The sequence below is a fragment of the Corvus hawaiiensis genome, chromosome 8 (genome assembly GCF_020740725.1).
Source record: "Corvus hawaiiensis isolate bCorHaw1 chromosome 8, bCorHaw1.pri.cur, whole genome shotgun sequence".
Taxonomy (NCBI): Eukaryota; Metazoa; Chordata; class Aves; order Passeriformes; family Corvidae; genus Corvus; species Corvus hawaiiensis.
Genome location: NC_063220.1, coordinates 6,106,950 through 6,132,619, shown reverse-complemented (window position 1 = coordinate 6,132,619; position 25,670 = coordinate 6,106,950). Strand labels below are relative to the sequence as shown.

General features: G+C 42.5%; 1 long non-coding RNA gene across 1 annotated transcript; it reads right to left on the bottom strand.

Annotated features, from left to right (window-relative positions):
• Nucleotides 1-1,784: 1,784 nt before the first annotated feature.
• On the bottom strand, nt 1,785-24,504 carry LOC125329273. The gene is made up of 3 exons (XR_007205116.1): nt 24,422-24,504; nt 9,291-9,532; nt 1,785-2,603 (listed from the first exon to the last, which is right to left on the bottom strand). It is a non-coding gene; the product is annotated as an uncharacterized LOC125329273 (long non-coding RNA).
• Nucleotides 24,505-25,670: the final 1,166 nt, after the last annotated feature.

The following is a 25,670-nucleotide window of genomic DNA, read 5'->3' as shown; positions in this document are numbered from 1 at the left end:
TTCTCAGCTTAGATTGCTGGATTGATATTAAAATGCAAGTATTTTTCCTCTTTTGAACACACATAAAAAGTAAGTACAATGGAGCCAAATTTTGTCACTGCTTTCAGTGCCTGAGCCTTGAAAAATCCTCCTCCTCAATGTCAAGCTTTTATTTCTCATCAAGATTAAAGTTATCCACTCATGATTACATCTGGTAGCAAAGCCATCCCCACTTGCATGGATGAGTGGCCAAGACAGTTACCACAGTAAATATATGACAAGATTTTGGAATGTCTGAGGTGGCTAAATTTAGAGAAGGGACCAGAATGGTGGAACAGAACAGAGATTCATGAAAAAATAAAGGCACACAGGGTGGATTCTCATATTCCCTCATCAACTCCTTTAACATCAGGCAATTGTTATAACTTTCTCTTCTGTTGGAGAAAAGTAGGGGGTGCACAATGAAATTAGAAAGGGCAAAAGAGGAAAGTTTCAAATTCATGCAACAATTTTTTTTTTTTCATTTACCAATTACATTATGAGCTTGTGGGATTCATTGCTACAAGATACGGAGGTTCCCTGTCATTCCTCCTCACAAGATTCCCTGTTGGCCTGGATAATAAGAATTTCACCATGTCACTGATGAGGACAAAGGATCTATAAGATATAAAAGCAGTGTTAGCACAGACCATCAGCCAACCAGTGACTGACTGGTGGGAATTCCTGTAGGAGTTTCATAATTGCACAGTCTAGCTCTTCCCTCAAGAGGGTTTTGCCCGGGCTCTTAATATCAAGACCAACACATTGTTCTAACACAGCAGAGCAATTGCAGCTCTTTGAACCCATGGGCAGGTACAAACCATCTCAGACTGCATCAGGATTTTCACAGATTTTGTCAAAACTCTCTGGAAATCCATATCCAAGTTCTGGAGAAGTTCTCACCAGTTCTGCTAATGTTCCCCCGTTGCAAGGCAAGGCTGAGCTATGATAAAACCACTGCCCAATTCTCAGATGGATTGCTTCTCCCTCCAAATTTAGACATCAAATGTTTGTCCTACCCTGAGCCACCTTTAGAAAAAGTCCATAAAATCCTTTAGTTCAAGATCCATGTTTTCTTAACAGAGCTTTCTTCTATTTCCCCACTAAACAGTGGCAACAATTGACTGCAGTAGATAAAGGCCATTCTCATGCACTGAAAACAGAGATAGCAATTCTACTTCTCATTTGCTAAACAATTGCATTTTTAAAGTAATGTAAGGGTTTAAGAGAATTTTCTATCGGTGTGTTATGTCAACTGAATGAAGTGACCACAATGGATTTGATCCATGATAAGATATTTGAATTTGCTTGTTTGCAAGATTTGTTAGATCTGATAACCTGATTTGTCTTGCAGCTTACAGAGCAGGTCTCTTTTCAGATAAAGCTGGGAAAGAAAGCACCAATTTATTTGATTGCATTATATTTTACATTAGATGTTCCTTTTGGGATTCTTGTAAAAGCCGGCATTTATTTATATCTATCTGTCACTGACTGGAGGCACTTGATGTCAAAAATGGCAAGATAAAAAAGCTTGTTTCACAAATAAACCTGTAGGAGCAGAGCTCCAGCAATGATTTTTGTAAAGTAAGCAATCACATTCTAGTGGGTTAGAGTTTGAATACTGCAACCATTATGAGAAATTGAAAATAAAACATGAAATACCACTAGGAAGGGAACTGAGGAACAGGGAAAGCAAGACTTGTAGCAGATTGTCAAAATTTTTATTACATTTTTCCAGTAGAGAGTTACCAATTCTCCCACTTCCCTTTAGTTGCTTTCGTGTGACTGGCTAAATGTTTTTAGGAAGAAGTTTCTCCTTTACTAAAACCAAATTGTCTTTAGCACTATGTTTTGTATTGAGCAGAATAAAACAACAGGATTTAAAGGGAAATACTAGATTACTTGTGAGGGTTTCTGAGAAACAGCTTGGTTGGATATTTTTATCTTCATTTCCTTGTCTTTTGCAATTTTAATTTGAAAAAATGCACATGCTGTGAAAAGTTCAGTTAAATATTTCATTGTTAATGCATGCTGCAGAAAGAAAAAAAGCCCCATAGTACTCTGAAGATCAGCTCTTCTGTATTTGTTTTGGTGGGTAATTTGTTAGTGTAAATGAAAAAAAAAATCAAAGTTCCTACTGAGAGCAGACACTCTGAAAGAAGGTGAAAAGTAGTAATGCACCATAATGAATTCAGATGCTGCAGACAGAACTACTAAATAAATACACAAATGGGGGAGTCAAGACTGTTGCCTTTTCTTCTGCTCTATAAACACAGGTCAGCAGAACTCAGATTGTTTCTGAAGCTGGAAGTAATAGCAGCTCCTATATCCTCGTTTTGAGTAAAACCAGCCATGACAACATGATCTCTTGCACAGCCTGTGCGTTTTAGCACATGGACGACTGTAAGATGACTCACCACGCCTTTAATTGCAGCTTTGATCATTAAATCTCTTTTGAATTACTGAAGACTCTATTTCCGCTTTCTAGTTACAAAAACCATCAGAAAAGGATTTGAGGTTTCAGGTCGGAAAGTTCAGCTTTGCTTTTTAAATCCCAGCCTCGTTCGGTGAGGATCCATAAAGGGCTGCAAACATCAAGACAAAAGCACAGAACAGATCACACCAGACCAATCTTCTTAGCCTTGAGCATCCTATGTTGGCACTCACCTCTTTATCTTGTCTGCCATTTCCAGGCCAGAACTTCTGTTGCTTTGGTAACCCACTAAAAGCACTGACGCTTTCATTGTGGTTGGCCTGCTTCTGGAACTAATCACTGTTTTCACATTAATGAGATGCTGGTTTTGTTTTTTCAGTGAGATGTTCTGCTCAATCGGCAAGGAAGGCGCCACTAGATGGCTCAAGGGACTAGAAGGCTGCTCCGGCTTCCCAGGAATCCCTAGGCAGGGCACTGGGTGCTGGTCCCCAGAAGGATGGGCCTCCACACCCAGCTTCTTTTGGCCATGGAGAAGCCATTTGGGAAACACAATGCAGGACTCAGCTTTGCCCTGTTTGGAGCAGCCATCCAGCAGCAAGATCCCTGTGGCACCACACACTGACACCCCTCCTCCAACAAAGCAGCCTCCACTCTGTGGTGCCCTAAAAGAAGCAAAAGGGCAGATTTTGCCTCGTAAAAGGGCCCGTCCTGTTCTGACAGAGCCCCATTTCTGTGCAATGTGTCAGCAGTCAACAGAGGGAAAGGATGATCCCTCACTGGCGCACTGAGTTTGCTCAGTTCTGGCTTTTTTCCCTCTCACAGCCACACAGCTCCCAAAGCAGCTCCTCAGTGATTCTTAATTCAAGCCGATGATTAACACAGTTGGTAGTCGTAATCACCAAATGTTTCCTCACTGATGTAAATCCCTCCCCTGATGAAAACTCAGGACCTTGCCACAGCCCAGCCTGCAAGGACGTTTCCTCTGTGCAAAGAAGGAATTAGGCATTAGCGTAATGGACTTTTAAATCTCTCTGGTCATTGGCCCCAGAAAGGAGCATCCAACTGGATGCCTCTAGTAGTTAATTTGTTCCACAAATGGAGAGGGAATTTTTCTCTTTAGAAAGCTTTTTACTGGGACCATTTCTCCCCTAGCCAACATCAGTTTGACTTCTGCAGAGTCACTTTAGATTTGCAGTGATAAAAGGAGGTAAAGCTCATCTCCTTATTATACAGCTGAGTGGGTCTGCTCAGGGAACTGCAAAGAAAGAGCAGGGGAAATATAAGAGGAAATTACAAATAATGTTGATAAAAGCAGCAAAGAATCACAGTTCTTATCCCAGTGTGTGACAAAAAGTTATCCCAAAACAATTCCACTATTGTATGGTCTTTTCCTACAGCAGCACTTATTTCATCTACTCCCACTCTTTGGCAACCTTCAGGTGGCCAGTCTTGCTCAAGTCATTTTTTTGTGGGGGTCGGTAGGAATTGCAACCTTTTTAATGCTTCCATTTTAAGATTTTAAGATTTTAATATTAAATTTCACAAACATAGTAAATACAGATTGATAAGCTACAGAAACCTGGTCAGCTTTAACTGAAATGCAGCAGTACTGTAGCAAATTTATCTGGGATGTTTAGAAATGAAAAATGGGTCAGTACACTTATTAAAAGAAACCTTCTAGCTGCCAAGAGAGATTTTGGGCAGCCAAAGATTCATTGGTAGGAGTCTCCACAAACCTTGTTTTTGTCAGACTTCTTACAGCAGGGCAACATAATCAGGTGAAATTAAAATGGCCCCATGTTAGTCAGCAGAATGAGGGCCCAGCCATCAATTAGTGCCACCACTACTCAGCCATGTGAAAGAGAATATAATGGATCTTGGCTGATTTCCTGCCAAGTTTTCCAGACCTCACTCTGCTTTTTTGACTTCACACGCAGTATCATGTTTAGCAGGACTAATGAGCCTGCATTCCTCTAATGGGCCCACCCCAGCATGTGAAAGTTTGTTTTGTTCTCTTGTTGATGATCTCCCTTCCTCAAGAAATCAGTGCTTGAGAAAGACACAGAATAAGGTCCTTGCAACACTTTCATTCCAAGGCCTGTGCTTTACCCTCACTTTTAGAGCACACAAATTATTTTTGACCAGCAATTTCAGAGAAAATCCACAGAAAACATCTTTCTGAAGGACTGCAAACATTTCTGCTCTTGCTGCAAGGGCCTTGAGCACCTCAGATAGTTACTCTTAACTGGGGAAACTGATGGAAGGAAACAGAAGAGAAATAAAAGCAAGAGATCGACAGAATTCATACAAGAAATTCACGCTCTGGTTTCTAAAGAACAGGGTATGAACAAAAACCATCCTTCTCCAATGAGGCATTTCAGCATCACCTCTGAGAGGTCTGCTGGAGAAAGCTACAGGCTGGTTGGTCCCACCTCGACCCCTGGGAAAGTGATGACTTCTGGCTTTTTTTGTTCCATTTCCAAACATCTGAGGGAAAAGAATGTGACTGGGAGGAGTTGGTACGTGTTTGTAGGGGAGCAGTGCTCACACTCCTTCTCCTCAGAGACCCTGGGGGCACGTTTTAAGTGTCTGAGAGCCCTTGGCAGCATGAAGAATTTGGTAGAGTCAAGTAATCAAAAGCAAGGGGAGATGAGCTTCACTTTTGAGCATCACAAGAATCAACAGAGATAATGACTGCACTGTTTTCTTCAGACATTAGTATTAATAAAATTCACTCTGAAAAGGCCAAGACATTAAGTGCTAAGCAGATGATGAGCTCCAATTGCAGCAATTACTTATTGACTATGTAATGTGCCCTGCTTTTTGCTAATGTCATCCTTGTCCTCTTCTCCTTCTCCTTTTTCCCTTCTCCAAACATTACCCAAGTCTTTTTAGGCAATGGACTGTGGAGTGAGACTTCATGCATCCAGTGTTTTGTTTGCTGATTAAAGTCTCTCAGTCTCTCAAATTCCATTTTTACAGTGATTTTAATTTTTTTGCTTCCCCCTGTTGCTTTTATGGGGCTATGTGTAGGGTCTCTAGCCTCAATCCAGCTGTCCATTTTCACAAAACCTGTAGAGACACAATTATTACTGGCACTTTTTATGCCTTTTGAAGGCATAAAAATGATCCACAGGTTCTGATATGTAAACCACCATAAGGTCATGCCAGTTTGTTTAATGTAAAAAAAAAAGTCAGAAAGGAAAAATTTAGGTAAGAAAGGCAAAAGCCCAGGTACACTCTCGATCTAACAGATCATGTGGTCTGAACAGATTTCTAATGCTGATTTCAGTGTTGAACCTTGCTGCCCTGGTGGGGTGTTCCCATTAACAGTAGTGTGGAAGTTTGCTGAGCCATGAGAAGTTTCCAGTGCAGAAAGTTTCCTGCTGATTTCACTGCTAATTTCTGCTAATTTCACCGAGTTTGAGAAATTACCAGAATACAGGTTTCATTAAGACTTGCTTTTTTATGCAGATGACAAAGAGAAATTTGAGCCAGTGGTGTCTTTGCTGAAAAGACTCCATTAGACTGCCATTAGTTGCTAATAATATATCATAATTATTTTTCCAGGGTTAAGCTTGTCTCTTTCCTCATCCACCTGCCTTGCAGAGATAACCTCTAAGAATACCCTGACGGACTGTCAGGCTCCTACTCAAAAGCTTTCCCTTAGCTAAATTTTCTAAACAATTCATTACCTATTAAAGATTGGGAGAATACAGCGACATGGCCCTTTGTCTTCCCAATTTACATTCTCATATAACTCCACTCAATGCCTAGTCAGACTCTGGAATAATTTGATTTTTCTTCCATTATTACTATGCAAAGATGTTCTGTATATTAATGAAACATCCATTCATTCTTCAGAACACATTTGCCATTAACTACACAAACACTTGACTGTAGTTAAAGAATTGTTCATCAGATATGTCACATATCTTATTTGAAATATCCATTTTATTTATTGAGTGTGGCATGGTTTTCAAAAGTTTGACCCTTAGTAGTGCATATTCCTACTTGAAAATTAAGAATAAGCTCTCTCCTAAGACACATATTTGTGAATGTACATGTGTGGTTGGAAATACTAAAAGTTGATACTTCATTTTCTTCTGAAGTGCTTTGCCTTGCAGTGAAGCTTATCAGTGAATCTGTCAGGTCTAGTGGCAGCATCTGCTGCCTGACCTTTATGCAAGTGTGTTAGATTATTTTAATTGTAGAGCTGAGCACCACTGCTAGATAAATATGAACAGCAGAGTAGCTGACTTAACTAAGCCTCACCAAGAGGCTTGTCCTATTTTTCTGCTTAAAATCCTGCTTCTGTGGGCTGAGTCCTGCTATGCACTGCACTTCTTTAAGCCTGGAATTAGCTCCAACATCCTGAGGGGAGAGGTAGGCAAATGGTCTGTCCCTAGGAATAGACATTGGTGACTCGACCAGGAAACACTGATGAGGTTCTCCAGCTTAGACCTGAGTGTGACACGAACTAAAACCCATGAACCTTCCAGCAGGGAGAGTCTGGCACAACAGACCCATGGCAACTTGGGGAGAAGGGCTGGCTCAGGTCACAATAACCAGCAAAGCTGCTTGCATGAGAAGGTCAATGACTTTTTCTGCCACTACGGAATGATATCTTCACACAGCATGAAATGCTAAATACTTATTTTCCCAAACTGCATTAACATAATTTAACTGAGGGCCATGTATCTGCATTCTGGACTATTTTTCATTGCAGGGCCTTTAGCTGGTGACATGACCTCACCAGCACATTTGAGTACCCACTGCAGAGACCCTCTGAACAAAAGCCAAGTTTGACTATAATATGAAAATTTCCACAAGGAGAGTGAACCAGACTTCCTTGTATGAACCTGGAAGATGCTGCAGTGCTCTCCAGAGAACGACACATGTGTAACCAACAATAACAAAACCCAGACTGGAGCAAATGGCAGTATTTTCTGGGAAATGTCTCCCAGAAAAAAAAAGGTGAGATGGGAGGGGGGTTTTGTATTCTATTTGAATAGTTCTAAACTTGCAGAGATGGAATTTGGGAAGAGACAAAAACTATTAATGCATTAACATTCAAGTTTCAGGAGAAAACGAGAAGACATCTCGATTTGTGGAAACATCAAAACCCAACTGGACGTGGGCAGCCTGCTTCAGCTGACCCTGCTTGAGCACGGAGGATGGAATGGGTCATCTCCAGAGGTCCCTTCCAACCTAAATGATTCTGTGATACTAAAAGTATCAGAATAGTTTTTTCTTCATGTTTTCAAAGGGTTTGGGTATTTCTGCCTTAAGCAGGAGGGGAGATTTCTCTTCCAAACTCAATGCTTCTAGTTTAGAAGTGCTAAAATATTTTCAGAAGTTTTAAGCTGTTTTGAGTTGGCATTTCAGAATGACACAGATGAAGTATAATTTTTTTAAGCTGGGGTGACAGAGGAATAAAGGCTAAGTGACTTCCAAAAGAAAAGAGATCATAGAATCATTAAGGTTGGAAATGACCTCTAAAATCATTGAGTCCAGTTTACCCAGAACCACCATGTTCACCTCTAAACCATATCCTCAAAGGGCCACATCCACATATTTTTTGAACACTTGCTGGGATGGTGATTCCACCGCTTCCCTGGATAGCCTGTTCCAATGATCTTTCAGTTTGAGTCAAAAAGAAAAAGTTTTGTTTGTTTTGCCAAGATAAGTTGATTTTTACTATTATTTTTAGGTTCAGCCCTAGAAACAAGATAAGAAAAATTTCCATCTCAGCTTTTAAATACTGTTACAAGAAGGTTCTTGATCTCTAGTATAAGCTGTGTGCCAAAAAAAACTAAGCAAGTGAAACTGAACCACAGGAACATTGTTTTGGGTTTTGGGTGCTTTCAAAGCTCAGAGATGCCCTAAAAAGTAATTTATTCCGAGCAATATGAGACATAAGCAGCCTTAATTTAACATTTCAAGTTGTGAAAGATGAAGTGTCAAATTTCCATCTCTTATTTTCTGCTTAGATTTGTTCAAACAAATCAGCATATTTCAGGAACATTTCCACTTTCTTTCATCTACCTGGTTGTTCCAGAAGGCTTAACATGTACTATCTCCTTTTCTTATCCAACCACTTGAATAACATCTGCCCTCTTCGTCAGCTTCCTAAAAATAACCACCTTTGGCATGTTAGAAAAGATTTTTCATTCTCTGGTGCAAAACAGCAGTCAAGTAATGAACTGAGGGCTCAGCCCAGCAAATATTTAATTTGGCAAGTTCTAAGTTTTAACTTGTGATATCTCATCTTTGCATTCAAATGTCCAAAACAGGTGATACATGAGTAATGCAAAGAGCCAGAAACAAACACCACAGCATTTAGAAAATAGCTGCAGGGGTTTTTTCTATGGAAATTATTTCTGCCTAAAACATCAACCCAGAGTAATTGTATATTTTGTTTAGAGTGACAGCTGAATTTTTCATGTATTTGCTGCCTTTTGATGGCAGATAAGTGGGAAGAAAAATGCACTCTCTGAAGGCTTTTATCAGAGAAAATCACAGTCAGAAAATTGTACCATGTAGCACAGCAATATTTCCATACTTTACTGCACTTACAGGGAGAAAACTGTTATTAAGGCTAACAGGGTATCATACAAAAAGAGATGTTTCTTTTCACAGATCCTTTATGTGGCCAGAATTTTCCACCCTACAGTTGCAGGGGTTGGGAGGCCATTGCAGCAGAATTTAAAGCATTAGACTTTTCAGTGAAGCGCAGCTAATGTTTTAACAAGGGGATCCAACAAAATTCCTTCTAGCTCTGTAAATTGTGGTAAAACCCAGGATGGGACAGACCCGCCCTGGGGAATCTGTTCACCTGTATTCCCAGGGGCCAGTATCCTGAACCAAGGAGGGAGCAGAAATCCATCTCCAAAGCCTTGCCTTGCTGTGCAGAGCTCCGTTGTTCCCAGAAGATAAGGATCGCTCCTCCGGTGCCCTTCACGCCTGGTTTGCTGGGCAGACATTTCAGAGAGCGTCAGTAAAGGCAGCTGGGCAGCTACCCACTGAAAGGAGCTTCAGGACAGCCATTTGTTTTGGAGTTCTCTGGAGGACTTCAGTCTGCTTGAAAAGGAAAGAGCTTGTAAGGGACCAGACTGGAGAAAAACGGGGTGGGCTCCAGCAAAGGAGGTCTACTCCTGTGGTCTACTCCTGCTGCTGCACTGACTCACATTTACTGAACCTAGCAATGCCCTAATTGCCTTCTGCTAAGCATGAGCCCTGACTCATAATAAGAGCTGCTATTTCTACTGTTAGGGATGAAATTCCCAATGGACAACCCCTGCAGATTCACAGGAATCATCGCAGCAGCTGTAAAACTGTTTCATCTCCCTATGACTCAATCGCGCTGCTAATATTTCAATTATTTGCAAGTTTTCTAAACAAAGCTATTCTGGGATGCTTTGGAAGCTCCAATCTCCTTCTCCAAAGACCAGCAGTTAGTCATGGCTTCATTCATCAGAAGCCCCTTCATCTCAGGAAGCAACTCACCTCACCATTGTTCTCAGCTGTGCTGCAGCTACTCCTCCGCGATCCCTTCCCCTGCAGGAGCACAGCATCTCCCAGACCCAGTCCCCAGTGCCTTTCTGTTTGCTCTCTCCATGCATTTTTGCAATAATAAAAGCAGCAGCTCCCTGAACCAGATTTCTTCTCAGCAGAGGGGTGAAAAATATCCAAGCCTTCTCTGCCATCTTAGCTTGGCAAGTGACAAGAAGCTCTGCACCCATTTTGTTCATTTAAAGCAATTTGAAATTAAAAAAACAACAAAAACATAAAACCTCTCAAACACTGTTTCTAATCCCAGACCAGTATGAGCACAAACAAAGGTGCACCTTCATCCCACTGTCACGGAAAAATTAAGTGAAAAAATGAAGAAAAAAATCTCCCTTTTCCCTGACTATCCCAAACAGCTTGAAGATGAGGGCTGTGGCTGGTATCACAGCAGGCCCCCAAGGTAACGTTGCAAACAATTCCCAACCCAAACCTTTCACTTTGCAAGCACAGAGCAAGCTCCCAGACTCCCCACAAGACCAGGGAGGTTGCCTGGCTTGTACTAGGGACAGTTTGTTTTCATTAGGAAGAACTTCCTCATGGGATGTTGTACAGATTGATCCCCAGCCCTGAAGAGGGCAATCTGAACCTGCCATTAATCAAGTCCCATAACTCGTTGTATGCAAGTAAAACGTCCTGAGCTGTTGTTTGGGTGTCCCTGTCACAAGATCCTGTCAATGTCTGTGCTTCTGATGAAACCTCCTTGTGGTGGAGTAATTGTTTTTGTTCTCCACACAGGTAATTGTTTGCTTTTGTGTTTCACATTATGGATTTCCTCTTTTAATTACCTGAACTCCACTCAGTGTTCAGAAATATCAAGCACAGCACTATGAAACACTTTTTTCTGGTCCTGCCAACACTCAACTCTACATCTACTGCTTCAGCAAGAAGTTGTATTTACTTTATTTGGGATACTTCAGCATTCCACTAGGAATGGATAGAAATGTTGCAGATTTTATTTTCTTCTTAGTAACTGATCAGAGAGAATGGAGACAGCTCTCTGAAAAATAAAAACAGAAAACAATATCCTCATAAAAGCTCTTGGTTCTTCCCCAAGTTGAGCTTAATTTTAGCTTAATTTTAATCTGATAGAGAAAGAGAGAATGGGTCTAAATGGACAAAACTGTCAGAGATTTCACTGTGCAAAATAGTAGCCAAAATCACATATTCTTGACACACAAACCTCTTATGAAGTCATGTCCATTCTCCTTTATGCTCCTCTTCTTCCTCTTAGAAAATTGGTTGTTTCTAGTTCTTTCACAAACGAGGTAAATACAAGTATAGAGTAGGACCTTAACAAGAAGAAGGAAAATGATACAGGAATAGATACTGGACATGGCCAAAGGCCATCTCTGAGGACTCTATCCACCCTACCACTGAGATATTGGGAAAGCCCAAAGGTTGACATGGATGCATGTAGTTTTCTTGCATTTTACAGGTTTTTTACTTGCTGTTGCTTTACAAGAATAGATCCAGTAGGGTTATATGTCCAGTGTATTTCATTCTGGACTTTAGCAGATAACAGACCTGTTCATCTTTTCCGAAAAAAAAAACCCCAAAAACCCATCTGTTTCCTGCACTTCTACTTGGAAGATATCACTTTTTCAAGTGGTAACTACCGAAAAGTAGAGTGTAGGAATGTGAATAAGTGATATTACACAGGTTTTTAAAGAGAAATATTGAAAAGACCTTGCAGATCACATAGTTCATTTCCCTGGGAATTAAAGACCAAGAGGTCTTTATGATGTTTCAATATAATTTTAAGCCAGCATTATGTGAAATAAAAATTATCTGAACGCTCTCCTGTCTTGTAAATGGGATGAAAAAAATAAAACAAAGCACAGTTTCCATTGTATCATGTGATACCTGATCACAGAACTTCAACTACTGCTACCAAAAGTACCATTTCTCCATATTTGTGTTTTTTTACATAGTTCCACAGGAAAATTTAAAGGTTTACCTGCAGAGCAGGATATCAGCATTGCTATGTACAAGCCCAACTCTGTGTACCTGTGTGTGAAGGGAGGGAAACAAATTACAGGCACTTATCACCTTGGTTTTCTGACTCCAAGAAGGTGAAATGAAGGATCTTTTAGATGAGCAAGACATTCTTGCACAAAACTCGCTCTCACTGTGTAAATAACTTCAATATTAACAATTCATTTCATTCAAACTGAGAAGTGGTTTGAAATAAAGGCACTATCATTTCCCATGACTATCGTACTTCACAAACACCAGGAGACACTGAGATCACTGAGATGGAACTTCTTTCATTTCACAGGAGAAAACGCTACTCTGGAAGCAATCAGTGGTCAGCAGAACATAATAGCAGCTGACATTTCAGGTCAATATGAAAGTAGTTTGGAGCCAGCCAATTTGGAAGTGCTCCAGTTTGTCACTTCATTGCTAACGAAGACAATGTTGCAACATGTTTTGTTTAATATAAAAACCAGGATAGAATCATGAGAGAATTATTTCCCTCTCAGCTTCACCCCCCTCCAATCCTCTTTCCAAATGCAATTGTTCTATTTTTAAAAAGCTCATTTGTTCTTATTGTTCTTGCATCAAGCTGGCAGCTCACCCATCTGTCTCCTACTGTGCTTAAAAAGATGTCATGATCCTGCAGTCCCAAACACAGCCCTGATGTTTCCACTGAACTAAAACACATCTGCAACGACAGCTTTCACTTAGGAGTAAAGCTATTTTTGAAACAATGACAACCTCACCAGTCAGATTTCAGATGGATCTATCAAAAAGAAAAACCAATAAAAAAACCCAAACCAGTGCCACCTTATGCAAGGGACCAAGATGCTCATCGGTTAAGACATTAAACAAAGTTTGTTTAAAGAATTCCCAGCTTCATCATGCATGTTCTTTGAGAGCAATACCTCACAAAGGTTGTTGGGAAAATTAGTCTGCCTTTAGGGCTGCCCTTCACCCAAAATCCCACAGCAATGTCTTGAACAAAGCCCCAGTCCAAGGATCCCTCAGATCTGTGATGGTAATATCAGGTGAAACACTCCTTGAAAATTACTGCTTGTTCCAGGTCAGCCAGGAAAGAGACAGAAAGCGAGCAGGTAACCAAACCAGTGTGCTAAAGTAACCATTTTCAGGGTTTTAAACAGAATTCTTGCAAGTGACTGAAGTGACTGATCCACTATTTTGCAGGTTCATTGCAGGGAAAAACAGTCTCATGGCCAAAATCAAACCACATGCGCTTTTACTTGCCTAATAGCAGTGAAATCTAATGGAGAGAATCAGAAATGTAGCACATCATCAGTCCAAGTCCCCTCATATTCTCTGCTGCCTCAGGTTTTGGCTGTCTTGTTGAAGGCAGCAAGGCCTTCAAACCCAGGACTGGCTCTGCTGAAATGCAGTCTCCTCCAGACAAACAGCTCTGTTTTTAGATGAGACCTCAAGTGCAAAGCAGCATAAACACTGAGAAGCTTTCAGACCTGGCACAACCTCCATCACAGTTTCTGACCCTAAACACGTGCACCCTGGTTCTCTCAGCAGATTCCATCACCATCGCTTGGGATTCAGCTAAAAGGCCCCAAGACTCTTTGCCCTTGTGGAAAATAGAGATTGAGGCACTTTTCTCTCTCTTAAACTTCTTCCTTGTGAATCAAGTCAGAGGCAGAATAGACACACACTTGTCCTCAGTGTGTTTCATGGAATAAACAGGTTTGACAGCTGAGAATTTTTGGCAAGAATTGCAAACAAACTTGCATTTTTTAAAGAGGCTTAAAGCAGACAAACATCCAGGCTACTCTCCTCAGAGAGGAGCAAATCCTGAGAAGAGCTTTTTTTTTTCTTATTGCATTAATGAATATTCTGTCACTTTAGTAGGCCAAACATAATTGTTCAAACTGCTATGCTGAGACTAATTGCCCTGTCATTTACAATTAGAGGTGTTAATATGGTCATTAAGATGTTACAAATGGCTCCTGAGCACACTCCCAGGTCACCACATGTATAGAGCACCCTGGCAGAGTAGCAGAAGGAGTTAGCGGTTGGGTCAGGTCTTGGTGCCATGAGGAACCTGACAAGGCAAGAACACGCCACAGCCTTTCTTCCTTCAAAACCCTTGCTGGCTGGTCAGCAGTGAAAACCAGGCCAGTTCAGAAAGGACTGCCACCTCTGCCACACCTGCCAGCCCGCTGACTCCCTCACTTCCAGATGCTGCAACTCCACCAGCCCTTCCCTCCAGGAAGCCAAGCAAGGCATGTGGTGCCACAGCCTCCTGGCAGCAATTAGTCATCAGAATTAGACTGAGAGTTCATTTATAATGTTTCAAATTGAAAGACCATCTTGTAATTAATTTCTTCTGTCCACAGAGCAGCTGACACACAAGAGAGGGGACAGTGAAGCCTTTAGTCCGTGTTCTATGGCTTAAGAGTGCAACTGCACTCACTCACACAGAAAACTTCTCTCTGTTAACTGAGATGTTAAAATTTGGTAGGTGTCAGCTTGGTGAGTGCAGCTTGTGGACTTGTGTGCCATATTAGCTGGAAGAGGCTGCATTTGCATGGAAGACTCCAGTCTCCAGCTACATTCTATGTTCAGATGGTCTGGAGACATTCTGTTTCAAGAGGTCAATTTTTAAAGAGGCAAGAACAAAAACATCCCTCTCTAAAAATAAACCAACTCCTGTGAAAAGGCTTGGCGTCCCCATGTCAGGTTTCTGCAACTGGGAGAGAGAGAATAGTCTGTCTATTCCAGGTGTTGGCTTCCAGCCACAAGGAAGTTCATATCTAATATAACCAAGCCACATTAGAAAAAACTGAGCAGATAAGAAGCCAAATGCAACTCAAACCACAAAGCCTCCATTGAAAATGTGTTTTGACTTCAGAAGCGGGACAGGAAAGAAGAAGAGAGGATTAGAGATTCAGGGCCCAGAGCTCCTCTCAGTTGCTCCAGACTTACACCCATTATACTCCAGAAGAGTTGATCCAAACTCCTCTTTGCTATGAGAAAGGCAAGTGCTTAACTTACATCAGCTGCAAAAACATTTCCGATTTCTTATCTCCTTCCTAATTGCCATTCAGGGGACAGTGTGATGTGTGTCACGTCCAGCCTTTACCCATTTATTCTGAAGGTTAAAAATGTCACAACGGGTGTGGAATAACCAGCATTTCAAAAAAAAGTTTGTAGATACAGAAGTCTGTTATTGCAAGTCCAATGAGAAAATAATGCTCTCTTTGTACTTGTTTTCTCTTGACAGACAGCTTAAATTAGGTTGCTGAATAACTTGGTACATGGTACAACAGTAAACCTGTCACAAAAGCATGTTAATCAAAGCACAACTGATACTTGACATCCCCTGGTGAAAGGCATTTTTATAGTGTTTCATTAAAATTGAAAGGAGGATTAAGAGGCCTATTTCTTGATTAATGTGTCTCTCTGACTGGGAGATGTAATCCTATCCATAACCTCAAATTACTGGAAACCAAATTAAATTTCTGCCAGCAGATCATTCCGAGCACATATGACACAGGGCACAAAAGTGTTCATTTCTTTACACTTTTTATCCAACCCTGAGACACTTTGAGTTGCAAACACCACAGTGGGAGCTCCAGTGACACTCCAGGCTACAGGAAGAGAAGAGGCAGCCAGCATGGAAGAAGCACAATGTTGGGATTTCTGTCAGGACACATCCTGGCTCTCCTTGCTGCCAGGTGACAGGGATCCTCCTGGGAACACCACTCTCCCTGGAGACCAACAGCTCAAGGAGAAGTGGACTCTTCCTCCCCACCACCACACCCTGATTCTGTGACTGAACCGAGGCCAGGAATTCAGTGTCAGGAGTGCACATTCCCAGCTGGTGCAGGGACAGAGCTGTGCTGGGTAGTCCCAACTCTCCAGCCCACAGGGCAGCCGGCTCCCTGCCAGCTCCCACAGCCTCTGGGACATTTGCTTTCAAAACCCTTGTATCAGCAGTGCTTGGAGCCTGTGTGTGCCCAGGAGAAGGAACAAAAGATGATACAACCCACACTAATTTCAGCCTCCCCTACACCAGACAGGGCAAAGGCAGTACCAGGTCAGAAACTCAGCTGCAAACACAGCCCCGGCCACCTGCCAAAATCCTCACTTCACAGCCTGCTCTGCTCACACTCCGTGGCAAAATCCTGCGTGGCTAAATCCCAAGAAGCCTGAAACAGCTGGATATCCCGTTCAAACAAAACAGACCTATGCCTCAGTAGTCCATCACAGCAGCACATGGCTGCATCTCCCTCAGACTTACTGTTTCTTCCAAGAGCAAACTCCAACCGGGTTTTTGTAGCAGACCTGGCAGCCATAATCTGGCTTCTCAAAGGAAGATTAGATAAAATCACTGGCAGCTCTTCTGTTTCAGCCGCTTCCCCCTTGAAATATTCCCTGCCTGACTCAGCCTGACGGTTTATCTTCAGAGGACAATAGTTGAACTAGAAGCCTAAATTCCAAAATGCACAAGAGTCAGACTCTCAGCTGATGCTCCTCATATCTCTGGGCTTCAGTAGTCCTCTCACTCCCAAGGCCATTAATACTTAGTGCCAGGAACAATTTATTCCATTAGATAAGGGCTAGAACTTTTCCAAGCACAACCTACATGCTGTGAGATGATAACAAGTCACCTAAGGCTACATCATGTTTCAGCTTTGATCTCCTCTTTGGTTGGTCCAGGTATCACTTGCCACATCTTCCCTCTCTGAAAGGCAGTGCTGTTTTGCAGGGGGAAGCCCTGGGATCTCAGTTTGCTGGGAGGCACTGCCACAGTCCCCACTACTCACCATCTCTGCCCACCCAGTGATACTGAGATCAGCTTGGAGTCCTGCTTAGCCATGAATAGCTGGAATTATTTGCTTAAACAAAACAAACCAAAAAAATCCCGAAAGACACATGTAACACTGAGCTCTGGAAGATGGCATAGCATTAAACCCTTGTTTTTAAAACAACATTCAAATATGTTCATACACCTGACTTGCATTCTGAACAAGCAAACTTACTCCAGATTTCTGCAAAGAGGATGAGTTTGTAACCCATCAACCCCCTCCTTAGATTTTTCATTCCCCACTGACTTCTCGGCATCTCTGTTCTAAACACCTCTGTTCTCACCCCTGTTTACAGGATCAGGTTAAAGCAGTCTGTGAAAAAAGGCAGAGTTCAAGAAATGGATGGGGCTGTGTTATCCTCAAAGTGTTCTAAGGGCAGTAAATATCAGGACTCTCCTCTCCCTCCCATACGCGGCTCAATGTACACAACAGGAGAGCACATCTGAGAGATGAGCTCTGAGATACAGCCTTTTATAGTATCTGCAATAATTTAATAAGCTGTAAGATGCTCCCAGAGCACGTTCATGGGAGAGAGGGGTTGTTGTTGTTTTAGCCTTTGCAGCTTTGCTAAGCTTTAAACTCAGGGTATTGGGTTGAACAGCAGTAAATGCACTGAGAGTTGCCTAATATTTTCCATTACACCATTTATGTCACATAATCTTACACCTGACATTTCTTATTCTTATACTACATGCACTTCTTAGAAAAAAAAAAAAAAAAAGGCACGGGTCTTTTGTTGCTATTTATAACATGCCAATAGATCTTAGTGAGTTTTACCAAAGGGCAGGTTAAAGAGTAATTAAAAATCTAGTCAGGTTATTTAAAAAAAAAAAAAAAAAAAGGAAGGATGCATCAGGCATTCAAAATCTTCAGGGTGAAGTCCTCTGGAGCAGTACTGAAATAGCCTTTTTTGGTTTTGTTGTTAATCTCACTTTGAAAACTGAATTTATTCTCATGAAATAACTTCCTTATTTGCAATCTAACTTGTAAAAAAATATTTACACCGCATATACTGGCTTATTTATCTATTAAGTGAGCCATATGGCATCAAGACTGGCAATTTAAGTGGGAACAGACAACAAATAAACGGTGCAGAAAGCTAAACCTTAGAGAGCCACAAAGGCTGGTTCAGAGATGAGCTTGAATAGAGACAAAAAGAGCCATGTCCCAAGGCATGAGAAGAGTCTTACACAGAGGTCCTTGGGGAAGCCTTGGGACCATCAGAGGGGTCTGTTGCTCTATTACAGGTGTGTCAGTGTGCAGAGCAGACCCCAAACCTCTGGCCCCTGCTGTATCCATCAGCTCAGTGACCTCTGCACACCACGTGCTGGACCATCAGCCCCCTCCAGCCCAGCCCTGCCTCGATCCCATCAGCTCTGGAAACAGGAGGAGTCCCAAGGGAGGCCGAGCAGGCTGAACTTTATCAAACACAAGGACCCAGTGCTCCTGGATTCTGGCCACCCATGGCAGATGGACAAAGCAGGCTGAGGCTGGTGCAGCCATTTGAAGGAATCTGGCAAAGCTGAGCACAAACCAGCGTCCTGAGGATGCAAAACCCGCCTGGCTGCTCACTCCCTTGGGCTTCTCAGATTTCTGATGCTGGTGAGGGGGGAGGGAAGAATGTAAAACAAGATTTCTCTAGCTGCCCTAATCTATGTTATGCCCCTTTTAAGCTTTCTCCTCACATTTCTAAGTACAGACATGGCTCTCACTGCACAATGTGGGATAGATACCAACCAAGGACATGGATATCCCACTTATTTGCACTCAGTAGGAAACAACAGCAGGGTCAGTGGGGAAATGGGAGCTGCCAGGGGAAGGAAGGGGCAGATTTCAAATTTCTGCATTTCAGCAGGGCTAGAAAAGGTTAAATGGGTCACCCCACTTTGAAGGGTTATCCCATTATTGAAGTTGTAAGCAGTGTTGGAACATAAAGGTTTTGGGCACAAAAATGTCTGTGGTTATCTTCGGAAAACAAATGTGTTTTAAAAGGCTTGAGTCTTAACATAGAGTCTGAGTGGAGGGAAATACTGGAGTGATGGGAATTTTAAAGGGCCCAAGGTATAAGCATTTACACAGCAACCTGATTTGGAAACCAAGAAATAGGAAGACAAGTTTAGTTTGTTAAAAGGTTCATTTCTTTTCTGATTTCTATAGCAGAGTGTTTTTATCATGTGAAACGATAGTCAGTGCCACAGCTAGTTAAAAATAACAAGTGGGAGAGAGAAGGGAAATAATTCTGAAACCTTTCTAAAATGAAAGCTTTCTTCTAACTCAGGAGTCATAAATAAAATCAAGTATTTGCCCTCAGGGAAGAACTTAACTCCAATTCAGCTAAAGGAATCTTTTGCCAAGGCATGACTTTGCCCTCACAGACTGTTACCGTGCCTTCTCTTTTTGGGAGTCAGAGCCACTCTGCATTTAATAGCTGTGTGCTACCAAAAGTCACCCTGAAGGAGCCAACAGAGCCAATAAAACCTGGACAAGGCTGATTTCTAACAACTGCAGCCCCCTAAAGCAGGATTTCAGCCTGCAAGGCTTATCAGGCAGCTGCACAACCCATCAACCCTCACACCTCCGTCCATCACTTCCCAAGCTTCTCACAGCACCACAAGGAGCCTGTTCCTCACAAGAGTGCAAAATTTGCAGAGCTTTTTGCTGTGCAGGATGGTTTCCCCAACTTCCACAAGAAGCTATTCCAGGTTGGAGGGCTCATTTCAGAAGGGGTTCCCAGAAAGCCAGTTTATCACACTGAGAACCATTTGCAATCCAAGTTCATTTTCCCCATCCATCTGAAAACCACACAGAAGCCAAACAAAATCACATGTGAAGGTCACAGTTTCCACCTTCTTCTTTCACCACAGTCTTCCTTCCCTCAAAAGCAAAACAAACCCTGGAATTAAAAGCAAATCAGAACCTTTTATGACGTGGGGAAGGACACTGCAATGAGTTGAATGATGGCAAGATGGCCAAAGACTTTCTATAATAAGTCTTAGATTAGCCACAACTTCAAGTGCAACAGGCCAAAACTCTTTTTAATTCCACCTATATAAAACCAAAGTGACTTTCCAGTGACCTCAATAGAGCTGCTCCAAATTTACTATGGTGTGATTCAAAGTAGTGTGGAAAGGGAATGTATAAACAAGGTCCTATTCAGGCTGGCTTGTGACAAATGGTGACATTTTCTTCTTGGAATAAAACCTGTCAAAATCATGTAATTAAGCAGAGAATGCCTTTGCCACACAGAATTTATTTTCAACACCAAAAACATCCTATATAAAGTAAATCCATGTTCTTGTTTTCCAGAAGTCTCATTTCCAGCATGGCTTCCTCTCCTCCTTGGAAGACTTCCTGAGCTAGGCTGCATTAACCTCGAAACACCTGAAATAATCCAAAAGTGTGTGCAGCAGTAAGGGGGTGCTGAGGCAATACTGCAATCTTTTTTTCCAACCTGGCTCTTTCTGCATTCCTGTTTTCCCTGTGTGTTTACAAAAGGTAACTACTCTTCCAAAGGTATTACGCCTCAGAGCAAGATAAACAAACCATTGAATAGATGCACCTATAACTGTTCACAGGCTTCTCCAAAGTGTGTTACAACTCCTTTGCAAAGAAAACAAATCACACAGAATCATGCTCACACTGTGAAACAGTCCGGGGAAGACTTGGGAGTTGTTTCTAAATAAAAGCTTCTAGCACAGCAGCTGCTGTTGAGGGGTGGGATTGTTCATTTTGGGTACAGCTGCCTCCTGCTGCCTCCACAGCTCTCGAGCTGTTGTTAGCAGCTCTCACTGTACAGAAGACCCTGAAACTCCATAGCTCAGGCCCCCAAGGCAGCAGGATGCCCCAGAGCCTGCAGAGAACAGCAGCTTCCATTCCTTCCAAACACTCAATCAGCAAAGTGACAAAAATCCCTCACAAGCAGCAGAAATGAGAATCCACAAATAAACATGCAAAAAAAACATGCAAAACCTCCCCTTCAGTGGGAAGAGGAGGTTGCATCCCACGTTCAGGTGTAGGGACTGAGCTTTCCCAGAAAAAAGTTCATCCCCACAAGGCCCAGCTAGGAATGTGCCTACAATAGCATGGAAATAATAATACACCAATAATCCAATTCCAATAACAACATTGGAAAACGCTGAGTTTGCCAAAGCTGATTCATGTGTCTGAGGGAGGAGGGGAACAAAAGGTGAGTTTGACACATCTTGTTCCTGCCTCCTGTTTTTCTCTGCTTCTTTGAATTTTAAAATCCAAATGCTATAATTGGAATCGAGTGAAAAACAGAACTTGTGTCATATGAGAAACTGACATTCTGGCATGTTTTTCCATTGAATCAGAACCAAAAAAAAAAAATTAAAATTTCTCATGAATCCAAAAAAAATCCAATTTTGAACGCATCCATATTGATACATTTTAAAATTTTGTTTTGAGAACATCAAAGCAATGTAACAAATTAAATCCTGCTAAAGTATATCAACATTTTGTGTGAAGAATCCAAACAAACACAGAAACAAGGATTTTACCTTTCCAAAGCAAAACAAAAACATTCCTCGGCTGCAAATATCTGCGCGATTGACACCTCTCAGTAAAACATTCTGATTTTGATGAAATTTCATTTTCTGACAGAAAATTGTTCCATCAGGAATTTTAATAAGCTTTCCTTCAATACAAACATGTCTGTGTTACTCATGCCTAGGAGAAAATGTCACTTTGCAGTATTTTGCTTGGTTAGGTGCCTCCCCATTAGGATGAGGATATTACACCAATTCTGCCTTGGTTTCTCCACACTCCCCCCTCCCCATGCACAACATGCACATCTATCATCTGATTAAAAACATTATTTATCTTTATATATAAACACATATTTCCTAACAAGCCAAGACATTTATAAATAACTTATAATACTACAGCTGAGTGCTAAACATCATGATTTAGGATGAAAGAAGAAACCTTTCTGATCATTGTCCTTTAGTATTTCAAAGACCATTTTTCATGTTTATTTGCTGTCACTGGTGATAAGTGATTGCCTTGCTGTATTGCATTTCCCCTGCAATGGTGAGTTGTTTGCAAAGGGAATGGAGGACAAGCTGTCACATCAAAGAGAAAAGACTGAAACCCACCAGGAGGTGAAGCAGGGGTTTATTGTCTTTTGCCCTGGGTTTTGACAGTTAATTAGCTCTCATCCAATTTATGCTTGTGTGGCAGCTACACCAGGGTCACCAGCAGCAACTCCAAGGTGAGGCCAATGCAAAGGATACAAGACAGGAGAAGTTGCAACAGAGCCCCAGCAAAGCAAAGGGCTTCATCTCCCACCCCCAGCCGTGGCTGATGGACTCGTTCCCTAATGAAGCCTTTGACTTGTTTGTTTTTTCCCCTCACCACACTGAGGATCCTTTCAACAGCTTTGGGCACTGAGAAATTGCCGAAGTGGCTGCTAAATTAAGCAGTCAGAGCAGCAGCATCTGTGGAAAAACGCTGCCCCTTCAACTTTCTTCATGTCAGCTGCCTCGGGCAGAGGACGAGGAGGAAGATGACAGTGAGGAGGTGGTAACGAAGGGCTTCACTGAGATGCTCAGCAGGGCTGGGCTTCACTGCCTGTTCTTCAGGACTTTTCAAAACCTCAGCCACATCTTCTGGCACTCAAGATTTTTCAAGACTTGACAAAGCAAACGTTCTTTCCCCCCCTCATTACCTGTTCCTCTCTCTGCTGCTTTGGTGGGTTTTGCCACCTGCACAGGTTTTACCTCCACTGATAGTTTGAAACCCCAAGTGCAGAGAAAAAGCAAAGCCCAAACTGTGCTCCTGGGACAGGAGCACAAAAGCAGGATTTTCACATCATGGAATAAAACCTTTGATGAAATCACAGCTGCAATAAATTCTGGAAGAGTGCTGCCCTGCTTGATGCCTAGTGAAATACAGCAAGGTCTCACCTCTGAAAAAAGGCTCCGGATGAATTTAGAGGTCAGGTAAATGTCTCAGGAGAATATGACAGACAGTAGCACCAGGAAAAGAATTGGAAATGAGATGCAAATTCACTTTATATTAAACACCCACTGAACGGGAATTTCTAGACATAACTGAACCAGTCAAGGCTCAGACTGGAGAGACAGCCTTGAATACTACAGAGCTCCTTGGCAATGTCCAAGATGTGCCCCATTTCCAAGTGAAATCTTCATACCTTGTAGAAAGCACCTGCTGCCTCAAAAAATACATTTTTTTTTTAAATTACCTGTTCAGACCTTACCCAAGCAGAGCAAGGCAATTTCTAGGCACACAGGAAGCATCTTTCCTGCAGAGACACTCCTAAAGAGTCACCCTCATTTAGCCACATTAAATATGGAAAGCACTGCACTAAAACAGCACTGGCACAATATCCAGATTCCTTTCTCAATAACCCAGCTTCCCTGTGGATCGGTCCTGATTGGATCCAGGGGCTGACTCAGGGCTTCCCATTCCCTGCTGCCATGATGGGATGCTCTGTGTGCACCCCATCCAGTGCTGCCACAGTCCTTTATACTCTCTTTGTAAAATACATTGAAAACTCACCAGCAAATTGAAAGCCTGAAGCACAGAATTATCCAACTTTCTATGCTAGGATCAGTTCTGGAGAAGTGTTTCCTAAGTGAGCTGGTCAACTACAGAAGTCACCCCAAACAACCCCCTGCTCCCAATTACTGGAGCAGACTGGGATCGAAGCACTAGTGAGATGTAGCAACAAGCTCATATGAATCACCTGCAGGAACTGAGCTTGGGTCTCAAGAATGCAAAAGGCTGAGAGATTCCAGCTGGGCCTGAAGAGCCAATCCCCAAATATTGGGCCAGCAAGAGCAGGGGAGACAACACTTTGCCCAAACCCACTTGGAAGTACCAATAGAGTCACTCTCTGAAATCACTGTATCACAGAAGTTAGAATGATTTGGGTTGGAAGGGACCTCAAAGATCTATTCCCAAACCCCTACCATGGACAGGGACAGCTTCCACCCCACGGTGTTGCTCAGAGACTCATCCAACCTGGCCTTGAACAATTCCAGGAATTCAAAGCACAAATGCCTCTTTCCTCTGAGGACAAGAAGCTGAGACCCACCTCTTCTGAGCACCTATAGCTAGGTATGATGATTCTAGCTCCTGCAGCCCACTCCTAATACCGTCTGAAATAACCCTCCACTACGCAAACCCCCACTGCTCTCTTAATGAAGGACGGATGTGAACACAACTTGCATGAAAGTGGTCTCATGAGACGCACACAGCAAGCTAAACAACAGACTAAACTTAGTGCGTGGGCTTGTGGCTTTGTGTTTCTCTCAGCTGTGAGTCATTGTGTGGGGTAGAAAACTGCCTTCCTCCCCCAAAATATCATGGAAAGTAAGCAATGCCTCACGTTACAGTAAGGGAGGCTCTACACAGCAGGGGCCAGGATTGTGTTACTCACAGGGAGTCTGAAGGCTTGGCAACATCACAGCCAAATCTGTCAATGACACTTCACGCAGGCCATTGAGCAACCAGCAGAAGAAAATCATTTTCAGCTAGTCTTGATCCAGCAAGGTTCAGAAAAGAAATAGGTTAAAGACCCTTTCAATTCAAGGTCACCTACCTCCTTTCTCTTGGGTTCCTTGAATGCTTCTTTCCAATCTCCTCTCTTGCTCTTGTGAGCACTGTGCACAGCACAGGTCCTTCCCCTGGGGTGATGTGATGTGAGACTGCTGCCTGGGGACTTGGATGCAGCACCCGGGAAGGCTGCCAGCTGGACAAGGCAAGCAAGCACCTCTTGCAGATTAGCAATGAGTCCAAGCAAGCCTTTCTTCTGCACAAATTTGGAAGTTTGAGAGTTGGAGCATGCATGCTAAACACTTCCCAGAAGATTTAACAAATTTGCATTGGCAAAAGTTCAGTGATTCAGCCCAGGACTCCTCACCCTCACAAACAGGCAGATCAGGTACCCTGGTGTGTGTTACCTGAGCGTGTCCTTGTGAAGCACCAAGAGTTGCTGCACTGCTCTAACTCAGGCAATGAGACTGTTCTGCAGCAGGAGCATTAAAAAAAATAAGGTACTGAATAGTCAACTCAAAGGGAAGGCCAAGTCAGAAACCCTGAATATGATTCTCTGGCTTTGATCAGGAGATGACTTTCCCTGTAGGTGCTTGTCTCCACCAAGGAAAACAAGTTTTTTAATACCTGCTCCAGGATGTAATGCATAAACAGGAAGAGACAGCCACCAGGGAGAGGTAAGAAATATGCACTTATGTAGATTGACAGCAGTTTTCTGTGTGTTACTGCATAAAAACCCTTGTCCACTTTGGGACAGTGACCAGGGCTGCAAAACATGGGCCCTTGTGTGTCCTCCCTGAACCAGCAGTTAATAATGCAGTGCAAGGAGTCAGGAAAGTCCCAGATGCCATGACCAAGGCTGGTGCCAGGCTCTGCTGGAGAGAGTCCCAATCACACAATGCAGGAGGAGGACTGTGTCTTGTCCAAAGTCTTGCAAGACCAGCCAGGATGGGCTTTGTACCCACACCAGGCTTTTCTTAGATGTTTTTGGTACTAATTTCCCCCAGCCCATACCTGTGAGAAGCACCAAACACTCCTCCACTATGTCTCACTGAGGATTATCAGCATTTTTTTTTAGGTTTACAGAGGCTGCATGGCAGGAGCAGAAGCTTGAGACTGATCACAGCACTTACCCACCCTCCTCACTAAAAGGCTTTTTCAAATTGCTGCTGCTGCTTGAAGAACCTGAACACACAGGATAGCCAAGACCCCAGCACACAATGACCTGCTTTAAATGTCTCTTTGCCTTTGGGAAAACACAGTGAGGCTTTTGAGAGTGAATTACAGAAGGAAAA